This window comes from Procambarus clarkii, chromosome 44 (assembly GCF_040958095.1).
Source record: "Procambarus clarkii isolate CNS0578487 chromosome 44, FALCON_Pclarkii_2.0, whole genome shotgun sequence".
Lineage (NCBI taxonomy): Eukaryota > Metazoa > Arthropoda > Malacostraca > Decapoda > Cambaridae > Procambarus > Procambarus clarkii.
The window spans coordinates 1,286,706-1,297,643 of NC_091193.1; the positions used below are offsets into that span (position 1 = coordinate 1,286,706).

General features: G+C 36.5%; 1 protein-coding gene across 2 annotated transcripts in view; it reads left to right on the forward strand.

Moving 5' to 3' along the window:
* The first annotated feature begins 4,949 nt into the window (after nucleotides 1-4,949).
* LOC138350124 (uncharacterized) overlaps nucleotides 4,950-10,938 on the forward strand; it is a 7,815-nt gene continuing 1,826 nt past the window's right edge. Inside the window, exons 1-3 of one of the 2 annotated variants that reach the window (XM_069300427.1) lie at nucleotides 4,950-5,016; nucleotides 6,000-6,077; nucleotides 8,763-8,869. The gene's annotated coding sequence lies outside the window, so the exon portion shown is untranslated. Of the gene's footprint in view, nucleotides 5,017-5,239; nucleotides 5,257-5,999; nucleotides 6,078-8,762; nucleotides 8,870-10,938 lie in introns of those variants that run through there. The other variant, XM_069300428.1, reaches the window with a different exon arrangement.

The window sequence follows — 10,938 nt, forward strand, 5'->3', positions numbered from 1 at the left end:
CTCAAAAAATCCAAACACAAAGGTTTAATTATAAATTGTTTTTCTACAATTATTTTCTTCCAAATGTAAAACAAATAGTTTTTACATGTTTAAATATAAAATTTATGGTGTTTTTTTGTAAAATTCATTAATAAATTGTGAATGATATATATTGGCTGAGTGAAACCTTTATAATCCATTTAGTTATAATTTGAACAGAAAAAAGTATTTTTCCAAATTTTCTAAAAATTGCTCTTTTTAACACAATTTGACTCCTTATACATTCCACTAAACACTATATCATGTTTAAATATATAATTTATGTATTATTCTCTAAAATAATTTATATAAATTATATAAGTTGCTGGAAAGTGGTGTTAAGGATTTTGAAAACATTTTGTTGTGTTAATATGTTCTTATTAACTATGTCTCAAGTTCACAGTTTATCAAACAAGAATATTAACATTCGTCAACTCTTAAAATCTTATATGTTATCTTGCTGGTGCAAAAAAGGGTGAATCTTTAGGAACAGCTATAGTATCTATATATCACAAATGGTGTTTTCCCTAACTCAAACAATGTAGGGTTTATTATTCTACACATATTTCTAATGACTCTTAGATGTTTACATTCTCTGAAGTATAATTGTGAAGGCTGTGTCCATCACTCTCAACACAGATTCTTAAACTCGTCTCTGCAGGTTCAACTATATAATTAGTTTCCATTTTGAATTTCCATGGACATTTGTATCCAAAATGAAACCAATGTGGTTTCCTTCAGCGCCTTCAGCCAGCACATTTGCTCATTCATTTCCACAGATTCCAACAAGGTAGGGGATTTACAGAAATTTGTATATTCATATTGTTATATATTAAAAATATGAATGCAGTTCAATATGATAAGACAAATACATTAGTTTATGATAAATTCGTTTTCTGTGATATACCATTGATATGCTCTTTTTTTCTTTAAACGGCAGACTAAACTAAAGTGCTCACATCAACAGATTTGATGTATAAATGGTCAACGCTCAACAGAGTGAGTATAAATGTATTAGTATAAATCTTACTTGTCTCATTGTTAATTCACATTCAATGTCAACTTGTGGTTTTGATGTGGCACGTTTGGCCAAGACACCCCACCCCATTATGCACCCCATACCCATCTTGTGGGCGGTTGTGGAAAGGGTTACAGAGGCACATAATGGGCTCAGGGACTGAACCCCACAATTCATTTAGCTAAGCAAGTTACAATCTTGATGAGCTAGTTACAAAATTCAATATAAGTCATCACATCAACAATGGGTTCGAGATCGACCTCAAGTACAGGTTCTAAATTAAGCAACTGACATATGTGGAGAGCTAGTATCAAAATTTATATGTTTGTCCTGCACACCGTCCCCCATCCAGTGGGCAGCGGTGGATAGGTTACAATCACTTAGTTGTTATCTACAGTTAGCAAACTGGGGATATTTGGCTAAAATTTCTGGTAGCAGATCATTTTGAATGAAATATTGACACATCCCTGGAACATTGGTTATAGAATTGTCTCTAAATTCATGTATCTTTTCGCACTCCATCACATAGTGACGGAGGGTGTGCGAATAATTTTGTTGACACAGTTTACATTTGGTCAGGTCTACATCAGCAGATAATGAGAATTCCCAGAGATACTTGTAACCGAGTCTAAGCCGAGCAGTAGTAACATCTAGAAGTCTGCTGATTTTATTGGATGATCCATAGATGTGTGGCTCCTCTTGTATGATAGATGGAATTACTAGTTCCAGTTTCTAGGCAGGCGATGAGTACTCACAATAACCTTAATTAAGCGTCAAAACAAAAATGTGTATACTCTTTTTACTCTCCTGACCTTAGTTCTCGAGCTATGTATTTCATTTTGGTACCAACGTGTTCGCAATAACATTCTCTAGAAGAAAATCAGCAAAAACGGTCACCAAAAGTTATATGAATACCAGCACCCAATAAATACCTACGTAGATGACTCGCCGTGAGTGCCCAAGAGCAACAAAATGTTTTTACTCTTGGGATTGTTATCACTTCCACACTTGTCCTACAGCGTTAATTTTGGTATCAATGTACTCGCAATGAAATTCCCAACACGGTGATATGAATATAAACGTAGAATAATGGTCGCTGCCCACCCGCAAGAGTGTGGGAAGTGGCGGAACTGTTACCCAGTATTGGTGACAAGACGACACATGGGCGATACAGTGCTTTGAAAGTTTATAATTATATCACTGTCCTGACATTATTATTGTATGTACGTCATTCATTTTTGTGCCAATGTTTTCGCAATAGAATGTTCTATGAGCCCGTAGGTAAAAAAGAGCAACAAAGCGTAAGATAGAATAGCACCATATATAAAACAACGCTGGTACATATCAGTGAGCGTCAAACACACACGAAATGTGTGTGTTTGATGGTGGTCAAACGATGTTTGATGTGTTTGATCAGGTGATGTCCTGATCCGCATAATTAAAGTATGAATTATGTTGAGAAAAAATAAGAAAAAAGGGAAAAAACAGGGGTGGGAGAAACATGACAGAAAAAGAGTAAAAATACAATTTGGTCAACAAAACAGCATTGTTTAAAATAAAAGATATGGATTGACATTTTGGGGGTTAGGTTGGTAGGTTACATTGAGTTAATTAGGTAGTACTTAGTGTTTATCTGTTATAGATAGGAGCTGCCTGGTATGGGCCAATAGGCCTTCTGCAGTTACCTTTGTTTTTATGTTTTTGCCCTGTAACCTAAATGGTTAGAGAGGCACATATATGGGCTTAGGGACTGAACCCCACACTACATTTAGCTAAGCTGGTTACAATCTTGATGATATAGTTACAAAATTCTGTATAAGTCGTCACATTATCAATGGGTTCGAGATCAACCACAATTTCCTGAATAGATATAACAAAGGGGATATTAATAGGGTATTAAAATTGTCAACACAAGATAGAACACGAAACAATGGATATGTATGATAGATGGAATTACTAGTTCCAGTTTCTAGGCAGGCGATGAGTACTCACAATAACCTTAATTAAGCGTCAAAACAAAAATGTGTATACTCTTTTTACTCTCCTGACCTTAGTTCTCGAGCTATGTATTTCATTTTGGTACCAACGTGTTCGCAATAACATTCTCTAGAAGAAAATCAGCAAAAACGGTCACCAAAAGTTATATGAATACCAGCACCCAATAAATACCTACGTAGATGACTCGCCGTGAGTGCCCAAGAGCAACAAAATGTTTTTACTCTTGGGATTGTTATCACTTCCACACTTGTCCTACAGCGTTAATTTTGGTATCAATGTACTCGCAATGAAATTCCCAACACGGTGATATGAATATAAACGTAGAATAATGGTCGCTGCCCACCCGCAAGAGTGTGGGAAGTGGCGGAACTGTTACCCAGTATTGGTGACAAGACGACACATGGGCGATACAGTGCTTTGAAAGTTTATAATTATATCACTGTCCTGACATTATTATTGTATGTACGTCATTCATTTTTGTGCCAATGTTTTCGCAATAGAATGTTCTATGAGCCCGTAGGTAAAAAAGAGCAACAAAGCGTAAGATAGAATAGCACCATATATAAAACAACGCTGGTACATATCAGTGAGCGTCAAACACACACGAAATGTGTGTGTTTGATGGTGGTCAAACGATGTTTGATGTGTTTGATCAGGTGATGTCCTGATCCGCATAATTAAAGTATGAATTATGTTGAGAAAAAATAAGAAAAAAGGGAAAAAACAGGGGTGGGAGAAACATGACAGAAAAAGAGTAAAAATACAATTTGGTCAACAAAACAGCATTGTTTAAAATAAAAGATATGGATTGACATTTTGGGGGTTAGGTTGGTAGGTTACATTGAGTTAATTAGGTAGTACTTAGTGTTTATCTGTTATAGATAGGAGCTGCCTGGTATGGGCCAATAGGCCTTCTGCAGTTACCTTTGTTTTTATGTTTTTGCCCTGTAACCTAAATGGTTAGAGAGGCACATATATGGGCTTAGGGACTGAACCCCACACTACATTTAGCTAAGCTGGTTACAATCTTGATGATATAGTTACAAAATTCTGTATAAGTCGTCACATTATCAATGGGTTCGAGATCAACCACAATTTCCTGAATAGATATAACAAAGGGGATATTAATAGGGTATTAAAATTGTCAACACAAGATAGAACACGAAACAATGGGTATAAATTGGATAAGTTTAGATTTAGGAAAGACTTGGGTAAATACAGGGTCAGTAACAGGGTTGTTGATTTGTGGAATTTTTCTTAACTTATAAATTTATCTTTATTTATCTTAAACTGGTTGGGAGAGGTACAGTTTTTAACATAACTGGGAAGGTCATTCCACATTCGAGGTCTCTTGATTTGTAATAAGCATTTCTAGTTTGACTAAGTCGTACTCTTGGAATATCAAATAGGTATTTGTTTCTGGTGTGGTGCTCATGGGATCTGTTACAACCTTCTAGGAAGCTTTTAAGGTCAGGATTGACATTACAGTGCAGCGTTTTATATATATAAAATACACATGAGAGTATGTGCAGGGACTTAATATCTAACATATTCAGAGATTTGAGTAAGGGGTCCATATATACTGCCCGGTTGCCTGAAATGCTATATAGGCCTACTATAGTGGCTTCAGGTATTGTATGCACTAGCTCTATCTATAAATCCAACATTATGTTTGTAAATCAACTATGTATGTATGAAAAAAAATGACTAATACGTTCGGCGAATGACTTTGACTTCAACTTCACTTTGACTTCGTTCATGTCATCGTATTTTCCGTAATATATAAAGGTTATGACAATGCAATTATATTATTGTGTGCAAATAAGTTTGAAATTTCATGTACCCTAAAAATATTAAAATAAAGAATAAGAATAATTAAATAATTGTTGTAGTAAATTGTCACACGTTCATCATACGCAAACGAACACACAGTTTGGAGCGTCAGTACAAGACCGCCGCCATTTTAAAACACGGCTTCGAATGTAAGTAATGTTTTTCTCGTACTAACACTGTGTTATACAATAGATTTGGTCTTGAATTCACAAATTTAGTTGTTACATCTGACAGAGTATGTTAGACGGTGTAATGCTGGTCCATGTTAACGTATTTGTGGGCTTGGTTGGTTTAAATGTGGAGGCGAGGCCTGGCAGTGCTGGTGTATGTGGAGGCGAGGCGAGGCCTGGCAGTGCTGGTGTATGTGGAGGCGAGGCCTGGCTGTGCTGGTGAGTATGTGGAGGCGAGGCCTGGCAGTGCTGGTGTATGTGGAGGCGAGGCCTGGCTGTGCTAGTGTGTATGTGGAGGCGAGGCCTGGCTGTGCTAGTGTGTATGTGGAGGCGAGGCCTGGCAGTGCTGGTGTATGTGGAGGCGAGGCCTGGCTGTGCTAGTGTGTATGTGGAGGCGAGGCCTGGCAGTGCTGGTGTATGTGGAGGCGAGGCCTGGCTGTGCTAGTGTGTATGTGGAGGCGAGGCCTGGCTGTGCTAGTGTGTATGTGGAGGCGAGGCATGTACAACACTCCCCAATAGGAAGAAAACCCACTGGGTTCTAGGCTAGGTTAGGCTTATCTGTAATAATTGAATTAAGCCTAGCAAAGCCTAGAACCTAGTTCAGTAATTTAAAAAATGTTGTAACTTGAAAAATGCCATTCAATACATTACACAATTTAAATATTTTCAGGCAATCAACACAACCCTCATGTTGGCTAACCCTCTCTCATGTTGGTCAATAATTTAATTATTTTTTTATGGAGTAATCTTTGCTGTTGAAATGTAGTCTTTTTGAGACTACATTTCAAATGTAGTGTGTGTGGAGGCGTGTATGTTAGGTATTACCTAATATACACGGTGTAATATATCTATCTGTGTGAAATAGATTAAATCCATTTATTTGATATTCAGCTAATAGTTCTGTATTTTCTACATTCATCCATGTTTTGGTAAGTGCAATAATATGTATTGTTTCATTGCAGATTAGAGATTCAAGATAGTTCTAGATTTCCGAAGTACTGAAACGCGCGCCATACAGGCTTGGTGGATCTAGGTGCAAGGTAAAATTATTTACATTTACTTTTGTATTTATGTTTTGTATTTATATGCATATATGCATTTATATGCATTATTCTATAGAATAATAGATCTCGTAATAATTTTGCAAAAATAGTGGCATTTACTATTTTTAAAAGATTATTAAAAAATTTACTGATATGGTGCATTCGGAAGGGCGAAGAGGGAGAACGGCCTGTTGACATAGCTCGGGTGCAGGGGGGGGGGGGGTTGTGTAAAAGCCTGGTTTGTGCCTCGGAGAGGCTATGGGATCCAGTAAGTTCAGTAGAACTTCGGTTTCAACCCTTTTACCCTGTTGTAGCTCAGTCGATTAAGGCAGTGTCTGGGATGCTCCCGGACGCAGGTTCGAATCCTCGTCACGGCCCTTGTGGATTTGTTCATTTGATGCATCACGTTATTGTGATCTGTGTGTGTAATTCTTCACTTGCTACAGCAACAGGAATGTGTGTGTATGTATTTGTGTTGTTGAATATGACCGAAAGTGTAAGATTAATGATTCTAACACAAATCGTCTGAATATTTGTTTTTCTTCACTGTCGAGAGTAGTTAAAAAAATTTACTCGAGTTTATTTTCACACTTTATTTATGGTCCTTAAGTCCCTCTCCTTAATGCTGCTGCTGTTTCTCGCATCTTTGCATCGCTTGTATGTTTGGGGGTTTGGCCTCTTGCTATATATTGATTCCATTTGTGTGTGTTTGGGTCTCGGGCCCTCTCGCAATTTCTGTTGAACAAACCCCTTTTCCTAGTTCTGCATCTCTCCTTTGGTACAAATTTTGTTGTGCTTTTATCATATATTTCACAAAACTTGACATACATTTCATTTACTTCATGTCCTATCAGCAAGTGTTTGTCAAATTCTTTAAGGAAAGTTTATCATCCTGATTGCAGATTTCTAGCGATATTATGTCAACTTCTTGTGGATTCGCAATCATTATTTAATTTACCTTTAGGTGTTCTTTCACCAGCACAGCAACACTGTACCTCTCCCAACCAGTTTAAGATAAAAACTAAGTACTAACTAATTAACTCAATGTAACCTACCTTACCCCCAAAATGACAACCCATGTCTTCTATTTTAAACAATGCTGTTTTGTTGACCAAATTGTATTTTTGTTTTTTTCTGCAATGTTTCCCCCCCCCCACCACTCTACCACCACATTGAGTTTAGTAGCTCTGTGCACGTCAGGTGCTGTTTAATATACAGACCTACTCCTCCATTTGACCTAGTTTCTCTATCACATCTATATCACTTTGTGCTTTAGCCCTGGTGGAGCTTGGTCCACCAGGCTGTTGTTTGGAGTGGCCCGCAGATCCACATACAGTCTGCATATGATATACAGTCTGTTGATCAATTAAACTACAGTAGTTAGTTTTTATCATCCGAATGCACCAATATGTGTTCATTCTTCCCAGATGAAGGAACTAGGTAATATTCATCATCTGAATGCACCATCTGATGCTTTAACACACTCATGATACACGAGAGGTTTAAAAAACTTTTAAAACTTTTAAAACTTTTTGACCTATGTATTTAAAAGCAATTCTAAAGTTTAGAATTTTTTAGAATTTTAGAATTTTTTTAAAGTTTTAAAAGCAATTCTAAAGCAGTTGGCCCCTACGGGCCAACTGCTTTGTTCTTACCTAGCATTTTGCTTTGTTTGGGTATGAATGTTTGTGTGCCGTATATTTTGCAAAATTTGCCATATATCTCATTATTTACTCCTCTGCCTAGCAACAAGTCTGTCTAATTATACTCATTAACTGTTTTTCAAAGTTCCCCATAGTGTCCTTTATTGAAATCGAGTTCATGAACCGTTTCAATGTTCTTATTTTCTTCTAGATTATATCTTAAAGTATATTTAAATGTTATTGTTATTATTGTTATTAAATGTTATTGTGACATTGCATTGCAATTGAGCTATGTTGTTTACCATACCGTTCATTTCGTGAGTATAAGTATAGATGCCACACTTGTGACAGGTAAAACCATGCCTTTTTTGAAAAACAGCACCGTCTGTTGCACGTAAGAGCAACCCACACTATATTATGTTGCGATATTATTTCAATGTTTCCGATTGTATTGATAATTTGAATTTTCATAGATTTCAATTTATTTTCATTTCGATTTAATAATTTTGTGTGACATTGCATTGAAATTGAGCTGTGTTGTTTACCATACTGTTCATTTCATGAGTATAGTTTATTTTTTTATTTTTTTCATTTCATTTTTTTAGCTGTTCTTATTTTTCAGTGATGGGAATATCAGATCATTTGATGTTCCCAATTTTCTGATGGAAGCATCAGACCATTATAGAATGCATCGGATGAGGTAGTTTGGAATGGTGGGGAGGACGAGAGGGGGGTATGGTGGGGAAGACGAGGGGACAGAGGAGAGGGTAATGGTGGGGAGGACGAGGGGACTGGGGAGTTGGGGATGGTGGGGACAGGGGAATGCTGGGGAGGACAAAGGGACAGGTGAATGGGAGATGGTGGGGGAGGAAGAAGGACAGGGGAGGGGAAAATGGTAAGGAGGACGATGGGACAGGGAAGTGGGAATAGTGGGGATGATGTGGGGACAGGGAAGTGGGAAGGACGAGAGGACTGTGGAATGGGGAATAGCAAAGTGAATTATAATTATATATATTAATTAATTCTTATAAATTTCCAGAAGCCTGTATCAACACCCACACTAATGCAACTGAAAGAGATGTTGAGACAAGTATTGCTGATATGTTGAAGAACGCCCCAAACAAACTCGGTGGAAACAGATACAAGGTAAAGTTTGCCAATTTGCTGTAGTCTAATTCAATTTCTTTTTAGTAATCTTCGAGAACATTTATGCTATGAATAAGATAAAATAATGTAACTGATTTTGATTTATTTACTATTTATTATTTATTTACCGTTATTAGTATAATAGATCTCGTAATAATTTTGCAAAAATAATGGCATTTACTATTTTAAAAAGCTCGGGTGCAGGGGGGGGGGGTTATGTAAAAGCCTGGTTTGTGCCTCGGAGAGGCTATGGGATCCAGTAAGATCGTCCTTCCTTTCCTCCCTAGAATCTGGATGTAGCAGGTGCTCAATTGTCAAAAGTGAAAAATTGGTTTTGTCTTCCGAATGCACCATTTCTGTAAATTTGCTAATAATCTTTTAAAAATAGTAAATGCCATTATTTTTGCAAAATTATTACGAGATCTATTATACTAATAACGGTTTGATAAAATACAGTAGACTGCCTACTGGATAATAGTTCCAGTCCACCTGTAGACAGGGATCTCACATCAGCTTGTATATTATACAAGGATAAGATTTGATTTACTTTTGTATTTATATGCATATATGCATTTATATGCATTATTCTCTAGAATAATAGATCTCGTAATAATTTTGCAAAAATAGTGGCATTTACTATTTTAAAAAGCTCGGGTGCAGGGGGGGGGGGGGGTTTGTGTAAAAGCCTGGTTTGTGCCTCGGAGAGGCTATGGGATCCAGTAAGATCGTCCTTCCTTTCCTCCCTAGAATCTGGATGTAGCAGGTGCTCAATTGTCAAAAGTGAAAAATTGGTTTTGTCTTCCGAATGCACCATTTCTGTAAATTTGCTAATAATCTTTTAAAAATAGTAAATGCCATTATTTTTGCAAAATTATTACGAGATCTATTATACTAATAACGGTTTGATAAAATACAGTAGACTGCCTACTGGATAATAGTTCCAGTCCACCTGTAGACAGGGATCTCACATCAGCTTGTATATTATACAAGGATAAGATTTGATTTACTTTTGTATTTATATGCATATATGCATTTATATGCATTATTCTCTAGAATAATAGATCTCGTAATAATTTTGCAAAAATAGTGGCATTTACTATTTTAAAAAGCTCGGGTGCAGGGGGGGGGGGTTTGTGTAAAAGCCTGGTTTGTGCCTCGGAGAGGCTATGGGATCCAGTAAGATCGTCCTTCCTTTCCTCCCTAGAATCTGGATGTAGCAGGTGCTCAATTGTCAAAAGTGAAAAATTGGTTTTGTCTTCCGAATGCACCATTTCTGTAAATTTGCTAATAATCTTTTAAAAATAGTAAATGCCATTATTTTTGCAAAATTATTACGAGATCTATTATACTAATAACGGTTTGATAAAATACAGTAGACTGCCTACTGGATAATAGTTCCAGTCCACCTGTAGACAGGGATCTCACATCAGCTTGTATATTGTACAAGGATAAGATTTGATTTACTTTTGTATTTATATGCATATATGCATTTATATGCATTATTCTCTAGAATAATAGATCTCGTAATAATTTTGCAAAAATAGTGGCATTTACTATTTTAAAAAGCTCGGGTGCAGGGGGGGGGGGTTTGTGTAAAAGCCTGGTTTGTGCCTCGGAGAGGCTATGGGATCCAGTAAGATCGTCCTTCCTTTCCTCCCTAGAATCTGGATGTAGCAGGTGCTCAATTGTCAAAAGTGAAAAATTGGTTTTGTCTTCCGAATGCACCATTTCTGTAAATTTGCTAATAATCTTTTAAAAATAGTAAATGCCATTATTTTTGCAAAATTATTACGAGATCTATTATACTAATAACGGTTTGATAAAATACAGTAGACTGCCTACTGGATAATAGTTCCAGTCCACCTGTAGACAGGGATCTCACATCAGCTTGTATATTATACAAGGATAAGATTTGATTTACTTTTGTATTTATATGCATATATGCATTTATATGCATTATTCTCTAGAATAATAGATCTCGTAATAATTTTGCAAAAATAGTGGCATTTAGAAATAGTGGAAAATATTTTAATGCTATTTATTTAATACAGTTGGAAATTAGAAAATCT